The sequence below is a fragment of the Charadrius vociferus genome, unplaced genomic scaffold (genome assembly GCF_000708025.1).
Source record: "Charadrius vociferus isolate BGI_N301 unplaced genomic scaffold, ASM70802v2 scaffold9, whole genome shotgun sequence".
In the NCBI taxonomy this organism is placed as follows: domain Eukaryota; kingdom Metazoa; phylum Chordata; class Aves; order Charadriiformes; family Charadriidae; genus Charadrius; species Charadrius vociferus.
Window position 1 is genome coordinate 3113336 of NW_009661373.1, and position 18343 is coordinate 3131678.

Below are 18343 nucleotides of genomic sequence, written 5' to 3' on the forward strand. Positions count from 1 at the left end.
CTCCCAGTTTTGTGTCATCAGCAAACTTGCTGATGGTACACTCTATCCCTTCATCCAGATCATTGATGAATATGTTGAACAAAACTGGGCCCAGTACTGACCCCTGAGGGACACCACTTGTTACTAACCTCCAACTAGACTCTGCGCCACTAACCACAACCCTCTGAGCTCTATCTGTAAGCCAGTTAAGACTTGGGTCTTTTTAGTCTAGAGAAAAGAAGACTGAGGTGGGATCTTATCAATACTTACAAATACTTAAAGGGAGGGTGCCAGGTAGATGGCAACAGTCTTTTTTCAGTGGTGCCCAGTGATACGACAAGAAGTAACAGGCACAAACGCAAGCATAGGAAGTTCTATCTTAACATGAGGAGGGACTTCTTTACTTTGAGGGTGGCAGAGCACTGGAACAGGCTGCCCAGAGGGGCGGTAGAGTCTCTGGCTCTGAAGACATTCCAAACCTGCCTGGACACTGTCCTGTGCAACCTGCTGTAGGTGATCCTGCTCTGGCAGAGGGGTTGGACTAGATGATCTCCAGAGGTTCCCCCCAACACTGACCTTTCTGTGATTCTGTGATTCTGTGAAAATCAGTGTATTCAGTACACCTGAAATACTGTATTTTGCATGACTTTGAGTCCTCATTTGGCAGCTAAAGCTAAACAACTTTGTGAAACAGATTCAGAGTGTAAATTCTCTCACTTCCATTCAACAATTTTTGGTATTTAAACACAGAAGAGGCAAGCTACTTGCACGATAATTAAAACAGTTGCCCAAGGGATGGTGAGACCTGGGCTTTATGTCTGTCTCACTGAGGAAATTTTCATCTCTATCTCTTACCCATCAGGAAAATATCCCAACTGTAAACTTGTGGGTACCCTGGATGGGTTTGTCACTTTCCTACAGCAACTTGACCAGTGTATATTTAGGACTGCAAAATGTGCATGTCAGAAAGAGACCCCTGTTGTACTCGAAAGGCTATTATGAGCCAAAGAGCACGTAATATAAATACACAGCTGAAAATGTATTGTTAGTCTAATTTTTTAACAGTCCTAAATTCCAAATTATCGGGGGTTTTTGGTGTTTGGTTTTTGGGGTTTTTTCTTGTTTGTTTTGGTTTGGTGTTTTTTGTTTTTGTTTTTGGTTTTGGTTTTGTTTTCAGAATAACCTAATAAATAAGTTAAAATTGCTGTTTTTCTAATACCTACCCATCTTTGGTGATGTGTTTCCCTTCCTAAGTCCCTGTGGTCTCTAAGAGACCATTTTAGACTTCCTCGGAGAAGCAGGGAAGGGGAGTTTCCAGTAAGTCACCAGTGCTCTGAAGAGTGTGACATTGAAGATTAGAAGATCCCCTTCCTCCTCCATCCTGAGATGGGCAAGGGCTGGGCACCACTGGCATCCTCACGGTACAGCAGCAGCGAGCAGTGGCAGGGGTACAGCACACATGGGAAAGCTGAGCCTATTGATTAGGATTTTAGTAAGCACCAGGGGATCTGCTATTCAGTTTTTGTTTTTTTCTTTCAGGACTTTTTTTGTGTTTCATATCAAGCTGGATAAAACCAGAAACAGAAACTAGAAACTGAGAAAACTGGAATTACAGTCATGGATCATGGGTCTTAAGGGAATTCTTTTCCAAATAGGTTACAATCAGTTTTTTTCTTGCCTGGGAATGTGTTATATATTGGCCCGGTTTAAAATAAAGAAGTAACAGATGTTTCCTGGCATTTAAGACACTTTATGGGGAAAGGCAATTTCATATTTTCCTAGACAGAAATGAACCTGAAAAACACTTTTTCAGAACAAGCTTTTAAATTATTGGTCCACCCTTTGTGTTTCCAGCTGATGTAACCTTTATTAAATAACCTAGACAAGCTTAGTGTCTGGATCCCAAGTAGCCTTAAGCAGGATGTATATTTTGTCTTTAAAGACAGTGATGCTCAGAATTCATATTGCAGAACGTGAGACACAATAGCTTTTTGGACAGATATCTGAGCTTCCTGGACCCTTAATCAAATTTTATTTGACTTTGGTGGATTATGCTTCTGAATGTATGCTCTAAATCTCACTTTAGGTATCTAAATGATATTTTTTGGAGTCACGACTTGTGATTGTTATTGTTTAACCATTCATATGTGTGCATGATTGTTTGGCAGTCATCTTTAAAGAAATTACTGTGGGTTTTATTATAACTTTTAGAACTAATTTTTTTACAGTTGGTTTTCATGTAACTCATTATACTTCTGTTTTAATTAAAGTTCATATGATTAATAAATATTTTAAAGAAAAAGTGAGGCTATTGAAATATTCCCTCTAGCAAAGCAAAATTCACTGCAAGCTAACAGGCTTCCTAATTCCTTGGTTGATCTTGAAATTACATGAGCTCATGAATTATAAACCAAAATCTAACTAATCTAACTAGTCTTTATTTTCCTCATGATTTGGGGAAGTGATAAATCTGTTCAATTACCTCATTCCACATAAATACATAACCACGAAAATGGAATACAGAACACTTACTCCTTGGTGGGTCACAGTCGGAAGTCCTGTGCACCGATTTTTCACAAAGGACTTTTAAGTATTGTACACTGTAAAACTGATACAACGCATCTTCTCCAAAATTTTAACTGAAGAAATATTTTCCTCTCTATTCTAATTATTCCTGCTGTTTTCAGAGAATATAAATTCTTACACTGTTTTTATTGTCTTATATTATGTCAAATTGAAAAATGAGCCCAAACTTCTTTTTCCTTTAGTCCAAAAGATGTGCATATGTATTTAGATATCTACCTCTTACTTAGTCTATCCTAGTTTGATATGTAGGCGTTTAGACGTCTAACTGTTCTAGATCTGAACCACAATGGCCAATTATTATCACCACAGTTTTTATAGTGAGGTTTCCTACATTTTGCATGTGTAGTACAAGTGGTACTACAACAACCTCAGAGTGATCTGTAGCAGAGTCAGGAGTTGACTCTGCTGTCAGCTCCAGGAAGGCAGCGCAAGAAGAGAGCTCATGTGATTCAAAATGTGCAGTCAGAATCAAATATTGGCTTCAGGCTTTCATCAGTTTCTGCCCACAGGCAAAGATGGGGGCTAGCTGTTGGATCCTTCAGCACTTTGCCTGCAAGGAGATCCAGTATCTGACTCTCTCTCTTGTATCTGACAAGCTTGTGCATAGGCACAGTATAACATTGACTTCCACCTATTTCTAAATAGGAAGAGAAAGGTTTCTGTAAAGCTACCACTGCAGATATTTCTTTGAAGTCTCGACTACAGAATCAGTGTGGCAGAAGTATGCAGGAGAGTGGAATAAGTCACCAAGTGTTAGGGAGGTGGGACTGGGTAAGAACAGAGATCCTGTTTAATAATGACAGAAGGATGGCAGATGGAGGAAAGTGAAGCTGTAACTTTAATTGCTTTGAGGGAAGGAAATATTATGTTGCAAGATGTAACACAAGAGCAAAGAAAAAGGATACAGAACCTGTCTCCGGTAGCCAGGTGTGCCGCCCAAGGTAGAGCTGTGTGCTCTTGCCATTGCTTCATGGCTGCTATTCATTTGTGCAGCCACAACTGGAATCTGTCACTAACAATGCCCAAATAAACTATACTTGGGAGCTTTATTTCATGGTAACTTGCATTACCAGTAAAGTTTATTCTGGCTCTTTAAAAAGGACTCCAGTTCCAAAAGACGAAAGTGGAGCAATGTATAGATGCCAGGGAATTGTGGATATGTACCGAACTGTGAATTTTGAAGAAAAAATATTTTCTTTTGCTCAGAAGAAGAGACCTGGATAAAGATGATCAATGTACTTGCTTTCAACAGCCTCTAAGGGTCTTTCAAAAAGCGATCCTAAGAAAAAGGTATTTCTATGGCAAATGACCAGAAAGAGAAGATTGTAGAAAGTGTGGTTGTTGAGAGTACGAAGCCAGAAAAAAAAAGCAAAACAACCAAACAAGTAAAACAAAGGAACAAATAGTTTGGAATAGGAAGTTTAGCATTTAAATGTTTTTTCTAAGGAATCTTGGAAAGGATAAAATTGTTATACACCAAATATCTTTTATGGACAAATAGGAAGCAAACTATACACCACAGAGAGAGAGAGAGAGAAGAATTCATTGTTAGTGTGATACAAATCTTGATAGTCTAATTCAAGAATCACTATAAATCTAGGTCTAATTTTTACAGAAAAGAAAACATAGTAAATCATTTAGTATTGTTATATGCACACTTTTTTTCCTACACTTTTCTTTGTGTTATGCTCACCCTTCCACTGCTCCCCAGAGTCCCTGGGGACTGGTGTTTTTATTTTGGTGGTGTGTTAGGTATTACATCAAGTCGCCAGCATCTGGAGCCCTCTGGAATGTGCTGTTCATCTTGGTCATTTCTTTTTCATCCCTTTAGGATCCACTGGGGTAATTTTCACCTTTGCTAACAATTTTACACCTTTCTCTTCCATTATTGGTCTGAGCTCCATGTTATATTCAAGTTTACTGTACATGATGCCTTAGGCATATGTCAGATGGTATTTATTTGTTCTCTTTTTCACCCCTAAAACCAGTCTTGTCCAGGTCCCAGTCTGCATGTTTTTAACCAACCATGGGTTAGTTGTTCATAGCTGTAGCATTTTCAGGGCCAAGCCCATGCCTCATCTCTTATCATCTTGTGCCTGTGCCCCTCTATACCACACCCTGTGTCTCCACTACTCAAGGCCTCTGTTATTGTACCCGGGCTGTCTTTCTCTACATTAAATCATTGTGCCAGATTGTAAATATCTCAGTCTGGACAAGACAATGGTTTGTTACTGCTGTCTATACAAAACTATATTTGCACCATGCACAGGCAACATTAAAACAAATTAGCCTTAGACACCTGGTCAGTTAGCTGTCACAACTAAACCAACTAAAACAAGTTGCCGGCATGTCAAGAAAAGCTAAGACTTGAGCAAGCCTGACAAGCCTCAGTCATGAGGCCTTGCAGATTCACTAAAAAGCTTATGGTCTGTTACTAGCAACAATACCATATTAGAAGTCTGTGTGATAATAGATCAATCATACCAGGATTTAGGCAAATACTAAGCAAACTTTTTCTTATTCTTTTCTTGCCCAAGGAAATAATTTCTACTAAGAAGTGTGGAGGGCAGAAGCAGAATGACTTGTATATACCATCAGTGCCTGGAACCCAGACTGAGAGAGAAACTAGATCTAGTTTCTAAGATTCTAGAGGGGTGGAGGTAAAAGGGTTCTTGCTATTGAAAGGAGGAGTGTGGCTTTTGTGGTAAAGACTGCTAAAGAAAACAAAACAAAGCAAAACAAAACCAAACAAAACAAAACTCTTCAATTTCTGAAAAGAAAAGAGGACAGAAGATGTTACAAGCTGTCACCCATGACTATGTAGGATTTTTTTTTTTTTTCTCGAGATGAAAACAGTGCAAATACCCTGAAATACACTGCATATTTCAGAAAGCATAGCTTGTCATCTGTTTCAGAGGCATGCTTAAGTCTGGTTTGCCTTTGTCTAATTTGCGTTACAAATTTGGAAGTCTTTCATAGTACAGTGCCTCTCCTCAGTTCAATGGAATAATGCATTAATTGTTGAAGCTTTGTTCGCTCAAGATTAGAGCATGATAATATTCCCAGATAGCGCATTTCTGATAGCTCTACTGCTAAGTACTGAAAAGTCTTGAAAATAACGTAACTGCACCTTATAGTGTCTGTTCTGAATTTAAGAACATATTTGAGTCAGATAGCTTAGATTAAATTCATTTTTATGCAGAGGACTAGCACTGCAACAACCCTCTCTTAAGCAGCCATTATTCAAGTGAGGGGAGGAACTGTGTAACTTCATACATTGCACATTTTTAATAATGCAACAATAACACCTAGGGTTTGAAACACTCACTTAAGATGTATACCAGTTAATTTCTGTTTCCTCTTCATGAGTTAAAAACAATAGCTCCCAATTTCCCTAAGAATTTCCTAATTCAACAGGGTATAGTCTTGTCCCGGTAAAAGATGGGGAATCTTTGCCAGGTGCTTTTTTGCTGCTCAGTGATACAGCTTAAAAAATGCCAAAGTCACAGGATGAGATGAAAGAAGCACACGTGCACACGTGAGGTAATATTTGGTAGAGCCACTTCTCGGGGAAAAAGGTGTCCTGGCTTCTTCCTGCTGGTATTCTTGTGCAACATCTAAACTGCTCTATGCAAGTACAAAACTAAGTTCATCAGTCTTGCTTCTTGACATCTAGTACAAACTACATGACATCATAATGGTTGCTATGACATAAGAGAAGTAGGATATACAACAGAGAAAGGCATTGTTTCTGCATCAGAGGCAAAACTCCATGCTATAGTAATTTTCAAAGGAGAGAGCAGTATCTTTCACTGGGGGAGGAATTAAGAGTCAGAGAAGAAGGAAGGGAAGATACAATAATGAAATACAACCAAGGGGAAAAATTTGGGAGCAGAAAGAATGCCATCAAATTAGCGGAACAAAATAGATAAAAGATACCAAGGGAAGCCATTCTTTTAGTAGGATCAAATTTTAGTAACACAGAATTTGTACTGGAAAGTACCAAGGAGGCATGTCACAAATAAATTTATACCAACTGTAAGATACAATCCTTTCACCAAGATCAGAGGTAAAAATTTGTACTAGGCCTGGCTGGGATGGGATCAATTTTCTTAATAGCAGCCTATATTGTGTTGTGTTTTACATTTGTGATTAAAGTTGTGTAGATAACACACCAATGTTTTAATTATTGCTGAGTAGTGCTTGCACAGCAGCAAGACGTCTGTTTCACACTCTGCCCCTGCAGCGAGAAGGCTGGCAATGGGCAGGTGTTTGGGAGCAGACAAAGCCAGGACAGCTGACCGCAGCTAAACAAAGGGATATACCATATCATGTAACATCATGTTTAGCAATGAAACTGGGGAGTAGTCTTTCCAAAATGCCCATTGCTCAGAGACTGGCTAGGCATTGGGCCACTGGTGGGAGGTAGTGACTGCCTTTGCTTCACTTGTTTGTTTGTTTTTTTTTTTTTCCTCTTTCCTTCATTTGTTAAAGTGTCTTTATCTCAACCCATGAGTTTTTTCTCTCTTTTGCTCTTACAATTCTTTCTCCCATCCCTCTGGGGTGCAGGGACAGAGCGAGCAGCTTAGGTGTTTAGTTGCTGGCTGAGGTCAACCCACCACAAAAGTAAAAGCAAGATGGGGAGAAAAGATGCCATTCAAGAGGGATTCTGTTAGAAGGGATGTTAGTCTAGTGTGCTTCTGCTGAGATGAGAAAGAATTTTAATAAAACTGCTAATTTGAAGGAAGCTGATGAAGCAATGAAAAAGGTATCATACAGCACTGTAAAATGATAAATAAGTTACTTGAAACAAATAGCAATGAAAGAGGAAAAAATTCACAGGTAGTAGGAAAAGCAGGTGTGGAATTGAAAGAATGAAGGGGGAAATGAATTCACGCCGAATCTGGCTTTACTGCAATCTTTCATTATAAAGAGATCTTTCTAATTTCATGCTGATGTAAAATTCGTGTAACTTCATTGAATCTCAGTGAATTAGAATAAATTCACTGAAGTAATGCAAAATCAGTTCAGTGTTTTTAAAGAGCAGACAATTTAACATATTAAGGACAAACATTTTTATTATTCTTATACTATAGTATATATATGCACATTATGTATTGTACCTATAACACATATACATACTGAATGTACACTTTATGTAGTAGATATACTATATACACATTATATATACATGTGTAGTGTGTATATATGTATATAAATGTAGATTGTGTGTATATACGCACCATTGATACTGTTTGTAGAATATTTTCCATTTTGTTTGTGGATCCCATCTTCTGTATATCACTGCTACTTGCAAAGGCATCTTCACAGGATGAAGTGGGTCGGAGAGTGACTTCTGGGCTAAAGCACTTGCTGTAGTTAGTTGCTGCTGGAATGTTAGCTCTAAGGAGGTCTTCCACTGCCTTTTCACTGAGCTCCAGTGCCCTTGCTACACCAGATGTTTCATTACTTATAGAAAGAACAGATAGCTGAAATAATTCTCTGACATGACTTCCAGTGATCTCTGCAAAGGCACTTAGAAGTGCTCAACCCATAGCACTCATGCAGTATTAATGTCATTGATCTTTCTAAGAGAAAGACTCTGGTCAAGAAATTCCAGGCATTTTTTAGCCTCTGTCATTTTCAAATCAAGTAAAGAAGTAATTCAATAGTTTTTCACCACAACTACCACAGTTAATATTATTAATTTCTAATTACTATATCTATCTATCCCATCTTCTTATATCTAATCACTACAGCTACTTTTGTCAGAGTATCTTTTCTGGTGCGGAGAATACAGTAGAGAAGTGAAGAACACTTTCTTATTTTTGTTGTTTTAAAATACCTTTCAAACAAACAATTTTCCTCTCTTCCCATTTCTCCATCCCAGCATGAAAGCAAATTTCTTAAAGTTGATATCAAAATATCTGAACATGTGTTTACGTTTTTCAACAATGTTATTCATGTTTTGTTGTAGATACAACTATTTTTTCATTCAGTTTGGCAGCTGCAGCCCTGCAGTTGGGCTTTGAGGATATATTTCAAGACTGTAAAGTTGGATATCCACAGTTCAGATTGACTTGTCATTGAAAAATACCTGTATTAAATAGGGGTCTTTACCTTGTGGAGGAATATTAGTATGAGGTTTTTCCTGGTACATTTTATTTAATTATTATTTGAATGAACTCACATCAACTAGTTTAGAAACATCCTTCTCTTAGTACTTATGATGTTCTCAGGCTAAAGAAGGTAAACATGACAGTGTTTCTTTCACATAAACTCCTACTCAGTTTTTCTGGGGATTTTTTTTTTATCTGTTTTTGTTTTGGTTGGTTGTTTGGGTATTTTTATTTTTTATTGGAAGACTGTTTCAAAATATCTTCTATTTTCTGTTCTTAAGCTTTTAACTGACCAGCCAACACAAAAATTTTCCACCACTCATAATAATCCACATCTTCAAAACTAGGAACTTTGCCAAAAATATCTGTAGTATATTTTAAAGATTATAAGGATCAATGGGATTTTGTCACTTTGAGAATTAGGGAGCTATAATATCCCCTGCATCAAAGCAGCTGCTGGCATTTTCCCAGTGTATCTGGTTCTTTAACTATAGAAAATCAATTTGTTTCATATTTGTTTTCTTTCCACCCTTGTCTGCATTTCAGCATAGTTCTTTTTGCAAAATAGTACTGATCTGTTTTTAAATAGAAGTTAACACAATTTTTTTTATTTATTTATATTTTATTGGGGGGTTAGTAACTGTGTTTGATCAACATAGTATTCGGAAGTTCTAGATAAAGTGTCTGTGAACATTTCAAAGCATTTACGAGACTTTCTTTTCTACCTACTTTTGATGTTTAATTATCAGTTATTCCCACTTCTTATTCCCGCTTATATTTGGGATATGGAGGATTATGCTGTCAGACACAAACTTAGAGATTTTTGCCATTATGCAACCAAATTATGCCTTAAATATTTCAGTATACATTCTTACTTCTTCTAGTTTTGCACCAGTATGTTGTAACTATGATTTAGTACTATGTTTTTAAAAATCAGCAATTTGCACACATAAACAAATGGAGAATTGCTTAAGGATGCAATGGGTAGTGTTATTTCAAAAACAGACAAATAAAATTCTACATGAGAGAACCAAAAAATGATTCCACAAAAGGCTAAATTACTTCCTGCTTTGTCCAGGTTAAATTCGAAGGGAGAGATATTCAACTCTCACATGCTGTCATGACGAGCACCCAGCTGTTATCTAGAGCTGTCATCCTGTTCCATGAGTTTGGTGGACATCTAACGAGGCGCACTGAGTAACACTGATGAAGTAGGTGGTTGCCTTCTGCATGGCCTATAAGTCACTGCTCCTTTCACCAATGAAAAAGTATGAGATGGTGACTGCAAAAAAAATGTACTACTTGGCTATGAAGACACACCCAACCCACACTGCAGAGCTGGAACAGCAAGTACCAGCTTTTTGAGTTTGATCCCCTTTTGCACCTCTGTTCTGTCAAAAAGAAGCAGCTGAACCACAGCCACCTAACCCTTGAGAGCAGCAAATTTCCTATTTCTCTGCGGTGCTGAAAAGACTTGAGCTGACATTAACAATCTGCACTGGATAATATCTGCCACAAAGTATGTTTCCAATTGCATTTGGATATTCAGGTCCCATATAACTTTTGCCCTTAGAGTATCTCCTTTCAGTTTCTCATATGTTTAAATCGTGAGTATGCTCTCTTTTTCTTTCACACGCATACATTGTACTAAATACACTGGATCAATCCCATACTGAGATATCTAGGCATTATTTCAATATTACTATTATCAGTACAAGCTGGAAGGAATAATCCTATTTAATAAAATGATATAATTAAATCAGTCATTTATACTTCCAATCATAATTGGCTGGAGTACAGATTATGACCCATTCTCTTAAACAGATGATTGACAACCACTGAAATATTCTCCTCAATGTAAAACTAGAAAATTGAAAGAATATTTTCTTCCTGAAATTTGATAATATCGCAGATGAAATTTTGCCCAGTTTCTGTAATGGCAGAAACTATATCTAGCTTCAGAAGTTCTTTGGATCTGTTTTTCACAGCTGCTACCGTCTTGCATATTGGAAAATGAACAGAATATTGAAATCAACAGTAAGATCTAATTATGTTAACTCAAACATGAATGCCATTTGATTTTTAATATAGATCTAACAGTGAGTCTTGCAGTTCTCAGCTGCCCTGCTTTACTTCCATCATATAATAAAAATAGAGGCATATTGATGTTTTCTTTCACTGTCTTATTATGTGTTTTCTAACAATTTATTAAGCAATCAACCTTTTCAAATCCTTCAGTCTTAACCTATCTCTGTTCACATTGACTATTGTGCATTAGGCCACCAAAGAGATTTGAAAAATCTCATTGAACTGGAATTTCTCTTCAAGTAATTAATTAAAAAAAAAAAAGGGGGGGAAATGTAACCATTGCTGAATTCCTATTTCAAGGTACAAGCTTTGTCCAAACACAGCTGCAACTTTATTCATTAAAATTCCAAGTGCTTTTTAAGTAGTTTTAGCACTTACTTTTCCTTTTCAATTAACATAAACGTTAGAAAAAGTACACTCCCTTTTTATACCTCATCTTATATCTCTTTGAAGACTAGAAGCTTTACTACTGTGCAGATTTTTTTTATCCCCAATGTGCTTTTTTCAGTTTTCACTTTAATGCTTACTCTTTAGAAAACTTCATTCCATGTGTAAACTGTCCTATAAATCTACCTGTTATCTTAATCACTGTCATGACATTATTGCACTAATTTTAATATGTTGTCAGTTTAAAACTCTATTATCATTTTCATTTCATTATAATGACTGTAGACAAAATTTGTTTTACGATCTGTCTAAATCACCTTTGGAGACACTTTTTCAAACTAAATTAGAAATATATTCACTACCAGATTAAGTGGTTTCCTTCTGGTCATGTAGATCTACAAATCCACTTAAAACTCTGTCAGGAGTGATATACAGCTGCCATTAGAAAAATCGTTAAGTTTTTATAGGCATCTTCTGACACTCACATTAACTTGTGAACTTTCTTAATAAGCTCCCAAATGATGTTTCTTTGTATTTTATACTATCATAGAGCATTCACAATTGAGGCTGAGAAAACAATTCACTTTAGATAGCATTTTTAAACTTTTTCTCCAGTGACATTATGTTTAATAAAAATTAAGGTTTCGTTAAAGATTTTGTTTTGTTCTAATACTATATTCTACCTAGTTATCTTTCAAGGTTGCGACATGTATTAGTTTACCTGATTTTCACTTTCTTTCCATTAATTTTCACTAACCCTATTTTTTAATCGTTCAGATTTTCATGTATGTGTGTGTGTATATATATATACATATTTATATATCTTATAAGGAGTGGCTGAGGGACCTGGGGTTGTTTAGTCTGAAGAAAAGGAGGCTCAGGGGAGATTTTCTCACTCTCTACAATTACCTGAAAGGAGGTTGTAGTCAGGTGAGGGTTGGTCGCTTCTCCCAAGTAACAAGCAATAGGACAAGAGGAAATGACGTTAAGTTGTGCCAGGAAAGGTTTAGATTGGATATAAAGAAAAAATTATTCACAGAAAGGGTTGTCAAGCATTGGAACAGGCTGCCCAGGGAAGTGGTTGAGACACCATCCCTGGAGGTATTTAAAAGACTTGTAGATGTGGTGCTTAGGGACATGGTTTAGTGGTGGACTTGGCAGTGCTAGGTTAATGGTTGGGCTCAATAATCTTAAAGGTCTCTTCCAACCAAAATAATTCTATGATTCTATATTCTATATACACAGTTTTCTGTGCAGTTATGTCTTAAATATGGGTAAATATAATTTAAAAAAACAAACAAACAAACAAACAAACAACACCCCCCCAAAAAAAAAAAAAAAAAAACAAACCCACAAACAAAACCAAAAACCATTCAAAATACAAAATGAAAAGCCAGGCAGTGACTAAAACAGAACATTTGGAAAACTTGAGTTTATAAGTGCATTGACTTGTAAACTTCACTAGTCACTGTCTAATAATCTTTAAAACTTTTGGTTTTTAAATTGTATATTATAAGAAAGATAAAAGTGTGAATACTGTTCTACACAGTCATTATTTCATAAGTATATGTGTGTGAATACATTCAAAGGCAGGAGAGGGTAGAGTTTAGACTACTAGGATTACTTAGCCATTTTCATTTCATTCTTTGCTGTACAACTGTATAATTTTCTCACAGAATTACGGAACAGCTAAGGTGAGAAGGCATCTCTGGTGATCATCTCAGCCAAATCCCCTACTTAGAACAGGGTCAGCTACAGCAGGTTACTCTGGGTTGTGTCCATTCAGGTTTTGAACGTTTCCAAGAATGGAGACTCCACAATCTCTCTGGGCAACCTATGCCTGTGCTTGGTCACTCTCACAGTAAAAAAGTGTTTCCTGATGTTCAGGCAGCACCTCCTGTGTTTCAGTCTGTGCCCATTGTCTATAGTCCTGTCGCTGGGCACTACTGAAAAGAGCCTCCGTCTGCCTTCTTTGCACTCTCTCTTCAACTATTTAAATACATTCAGGAGATACTGTCCAGAGCCTTCTCTTCTCCAGGCTGAACAGTCATGGATCTCTGAGTCTCTCCTCATAGTACAAATGTTCACATGACTATCTTCATGAACCTTCGCTGTACTCAATGGATATGCATGTCTCTCCAGGGAGCCCAGAACAGGAAACAGTACTCCAGATGTGGCCTCACTAGAGCTGGACAAAGCTGGTTTACTTTTTTAAATGAGTTTTGACTTGAATTTGAAACTTACATCTTTGTTGGACACTTACTTTACCTTCAGCAACACAATCTTTACAGAGCAGTGGACTGTGCAAATCCTATGAACCAGAGACAATGGATAGTGGATATATGGGAGCCTGTGTAAAAAATGAAACCAAAAGAAAACACCTCAATGAAAAAGCAATTTTATCTGCAGTGATAAGACTGCATGACAGATGACTTGTAAAATACTGTGTTTTTTCTGAATATTATGATGCTCTGGAAAACAACATAAAAGGAACCATAAAAAATACCATGAGTTATATTTTTTTTCAAAATATAGTATTACTGAAGAATGATAAACACTTAAATGATATTAATATCTTTTCTGTTTTATAAAACATAATGGGTTTTAAAACAGCTGGTTTATACCTATGTTGTATCTTCTGTCATTTTAATAAATTTACACACGCTAGTATAGATTTAGTAAAATATGTCGGCAGCTGAAAATCTAACTTTTAAGTGCTAGCCTTTTGGGACTTTATGCATTTGCCAAGACACAGGAATGCAATGTTATCTGGGATGCCTTAAGGCATTCAGGACATTCACATAAGCCTCACAAAGGGGACACTGAACCAATAAGAAAGGCGTGTCCTTCTGCAGAATAGCCGGAGTCCAGATGGCATACCTTTAAGGCATCTCAACAAGTACTAGATGCTCATGTTTAGTCAACTGAATCCTGTTCTGTGACATGATGTATTTCATTCTGTATAATGTTGGATGCTGACTTCTGTGCAGTTCTAGGACCTTGGAAATATGAACTTTATATACACATACAAAGTTTATGCAACTCTGGGGTAAACAACAGATAAACATGAGTTGCATCACGTCATGACTTTAGATTCAGACACTTTGTTTCAACCAAAAACCCACTTTGCAATCTAAAGATTATTTATTTGTTTGTTTGCTTATAGGTTCCAGTCACTATTCATCTACAACTTCAGGTACTGAAGGTTTAGATGCAGTTGAGCTTTGTAAATTAAAAAAAAAACCCAAAAACCAAAAAACAAACCAACAACCAAAGCCACATATCATGTTTTTTTCAGAGACTTTCAGTATGTTTATGTATCTTTATACACAAACTTTTGCCCAGGAAGTAGTTATGGTCTGTGACTTAATATGGTTACTTAATAACATTTTTGTGGTTGTTAAAATCAATGGTATTCATGAGAAACCATAAACCATTACACTGCATATATAATGTTTCTTTGTAAGACTACATAGAAAATGCCTGTATTGTGTTTGCATGTCAAGGTTTTGGTACTGGGGAGGGAGGCTGCAGAGGTGGCTTCTGTGAGGAGCTACCACCGCTTCAGACAGAGCCAGTTCCAGCTGTATCCTAGATGGACACGCCTGTGGTCAAAGTTGAGACAAACAGCGATGCTGTCGGTTTCTCTGTGATAACATATTTAAGAAAGGGTAAAAATTGCTGAGCAGCAGCTGAGAGAGAGGAGCAACAAAATGTCAGAAAAACAGCCGTCACCAAGGTCAGTGAAGAAGGAGGGGGATGAGGTGCTCCAGGTGCTGGAGGACATTCCCCTGCAGCCCATGGTGAAGATTATGGTGATGCAGATTGCCCCCCATGCAGCCCATGGGGAACCACAATGGAACAGATATCCACACTGCGGCTGTGGAGGACCCCACACTGCAGCAGATGGATGTACCCTGAAGGAAGCTGCAGCTCATGGAGAGCCCAGGCAGAAGCAGGCTCCTGGCAGGAGCTGCGGCCTGTGGAGAAGACCCCACACTGGAGCAGGTTTTCCAACAGGAAATGTGCTTGAAGGGGACCCAAGCAGGAGCAGTTCATTCCTGAAGGACAGCAGGTTGCTTTAATATAGTTTAAATTTGCTTAATTAGCAAATAAAATAACCATATATAGGAAAACTAGTAAAATATTTGAAAGTTTCACACTTCCACCCATATTGCATAGTCTCTCTTTACTCAGTGTGTCACAGGTTGAAGCCTACCAAAAACCACTGCTCAGAAAAGTGAAACTTTGACTGCATCTGCACAGCTTTAACTAAGTAGATGAATCCAGTTGGTACTGGGAAAACAAAGAAGGACAGATAATTGTTGTGGGGAAAGCTTATCAAAAGCTCATCAAAAGTTCTGGACTACATCTGACCTCATTAACAATTCAGGTATGTGTGGGAAGGAAAAAAGAAGCACAGAACTGTTGAAAATATTACATCTGTATAACACATTTGGATTGGGAAATTAGAAAGTGATAGGAGCTCAGACAACAACAAATAAGTGGCTTTATGTATGAGGAAAGCCAAACAGGTTGACCTGGGGAGGGATGACCAACAAACAATAAATAGTGAAGACAGTAGTTCCTTGATGCGAAAACAGGCATGGACATCCCAGCACTGTGAAGAAAGCTAAACCTAAGGAGGAATTGTTATGTGTGGAAATAAGGCTTCCATCCAGGATTTGGATACTGTGACGGGTCAGAAGTCAGTGTCTGGATCCCCTGGGTCTACAGACTGGTTTAAATTGAACCAGAGGTCCTAGGGCCCAAATTGTTGTGACTGTGAAGAGTGTGTGTGTGTCATAGAAAGGGAGCCTTAGAATAGAAATCGTTGTCCACCCACAATACTAGTCACACTTAAGAAACATATTCTAGATTTTATCTCACCAAGTGGTGTGTTTCTGTTCAGAGTGCTGTCGCATCCTGAATTCATTCATCACACGGTACTCTTTGGTTTTCTTTTTATTTAGGGTAGTCTGCACATGCCTTTAGAACCACAAAGTGTTTCTCAATTGTTCTTCCTTCCTTTTATGCAATGTCTTTGTCGGAACCTTTCAGCAAGGCTTACTTGACTGCCTGTGGATACCTATGGTGTAACGTAGTTAGACTCGTGTGCTCCTGGTGTAATCAATGAAATAACTAGTTCATATTTTGTCTCATTCAGAAGTATACATAGGCTAGAAAAAAAAGCATTTTTTCAATATGACAGTTATAGCCATACTGGGGGAGCGGCGCTGGTTGGTTCTTCATTTGTTTTTAACTGCATTATGTGGAAAATATGAATGAAATGGAATGTATGAAAATGCAAATATAACTTGTGGTTTTGGGTCTTTCAGGGTGACGCCATTCTATTATTAAATTTTAATTAAAAAATAGGCATGTGATTTCTTTTTGTATTGCAATCCCTAAAATCATAAAAATACATTTTTTACCACAAAACATTATTTCTGTATTTCTACAGCTATAAATCAGATTAGAAAACAGCAACATCAAAATCTTAAATCCTGTGCTGTGCTTTGGCAGAAAACCTTTTTTCCAAGCAATGTTTAGATTGTTCACACGTTTGTAACCATGTCAGGAGGAACAAAACAGACGTGACTTCTAACCAATTTTAGGAATGACAAATTGCAACATTTAACAGTAAAACATTCCCTTCATGTGTTGTTTTTTTCAAGTTAACAACCTGAATCCAACATTACTTGAGAGCTTCATATCTAAGTCCAATATAGAGTCACTTAATGTATATTGCAACTCCAAGAAGTACACTGAAAAACCCCATCTCAATACCATATAATGCATTGAATCTACAAAATTATAAATTTTATATGTGGATTTCTTTGCACGGTGAACTTTTTCACTGAAGACATGAGTCAAAACACACTGAAGGAAATGGAAAGTCTGGTCATTAGTTAAAATAGGTTTTGGATCATTCCCTCAGTCTGAAGAATAAAAAGCCCCAAAGAAAGCAGTATTTCTGAAAAAGAATGCTATTTTTTATTTTGTAATATCAACTGACTGCTGCCATCTACTCAGAGATTATAAACTGTTTTGCTTATATAGTGAAACTAACTCTTCAACATCTTATTCTCTTTTAAGAGCATCATAGAAAGGAGGAAATTTATTCAGACAGATCTTTCTCAGCCATTATTCAAAAATTCATTTGATGATATTCCTTCTTCTACTGCTTTTTTAAGTTATTCTTGGAATTTGCTGAATATATATGCTGAATATTAACCAGCAGTGTGCCAAGAAGGCCAATAGCATCCTGGCTTGTATCAGGAACAGTGTTGCCAGCAGGACTAGGGAAGTGATTATCCCCCTATACTCAGCATTGGTGAGGCCGCACCTCGAATACTGTGTTCAGTTCTGGGCACCTCACTACAAGAAAGACATTGAGATTCTGGTGCATGTCCAAAGAAGGGCAATGAATCTGGTGAAAGTCTAGAGCACAAGTCTTATGAGGAGTGGCTGAGATAACCGGGGGGGTTTAGTCTGGAGAAAAGGAGGCTGAGGGGAGACCTTGTCGCTCTCCAACTACCTGAAAGGAGGTTGTAGGGAGGTGGGGGTCCATCTCTTCTCCCAGGTAACTAGTGATAAGACAAGAGGAAATGCCCTCATGTAGCACCAGGGGAGGTTTAGGTTGGATATTAGGAAAAATTTCTTCACCAAAAGGGTTGTCAAGCATTGGAACAGGCTGCCCAGGGAAGTGGTTGAGTCACCATCTCTGGAAGTATTTAAAATACTTGTAACGTGGTGCTTAGGGACATGGTTTAGTGGTGGACTTGGCAGTGTTAGGTTTGAGGTTGGATGCGATGATCATAGAGGTATTTTCCAACCTAAATGATTCTATGATTCGGTGATTCTAACAGAGAAATTAAAACTAGTAGGTGAAAGTTTAGGTTTGCTATTTTTTTTTGTTTGGTTTGGTTTTTTTTGTTTGTTTGTTTGGTTGGTTGGTTGGTTTTTGTTTTTTGTTTTTGTTTTTGTTTTTTTTATTCTATTTTCTTCCAATGCAAGCTATTTGAAATATATGGGATTTTATAGAGTAAAAATAGGGTAAATCCTGACAGTCAACTTTCAGAGCTTTTTCATGATTGAAGACATAATAAAGTAAGAAACTGTCAAGCTATTTTGTGAATAAGTTATTTGACAAGGTAAGCCATTTTTATGATAACACGTTA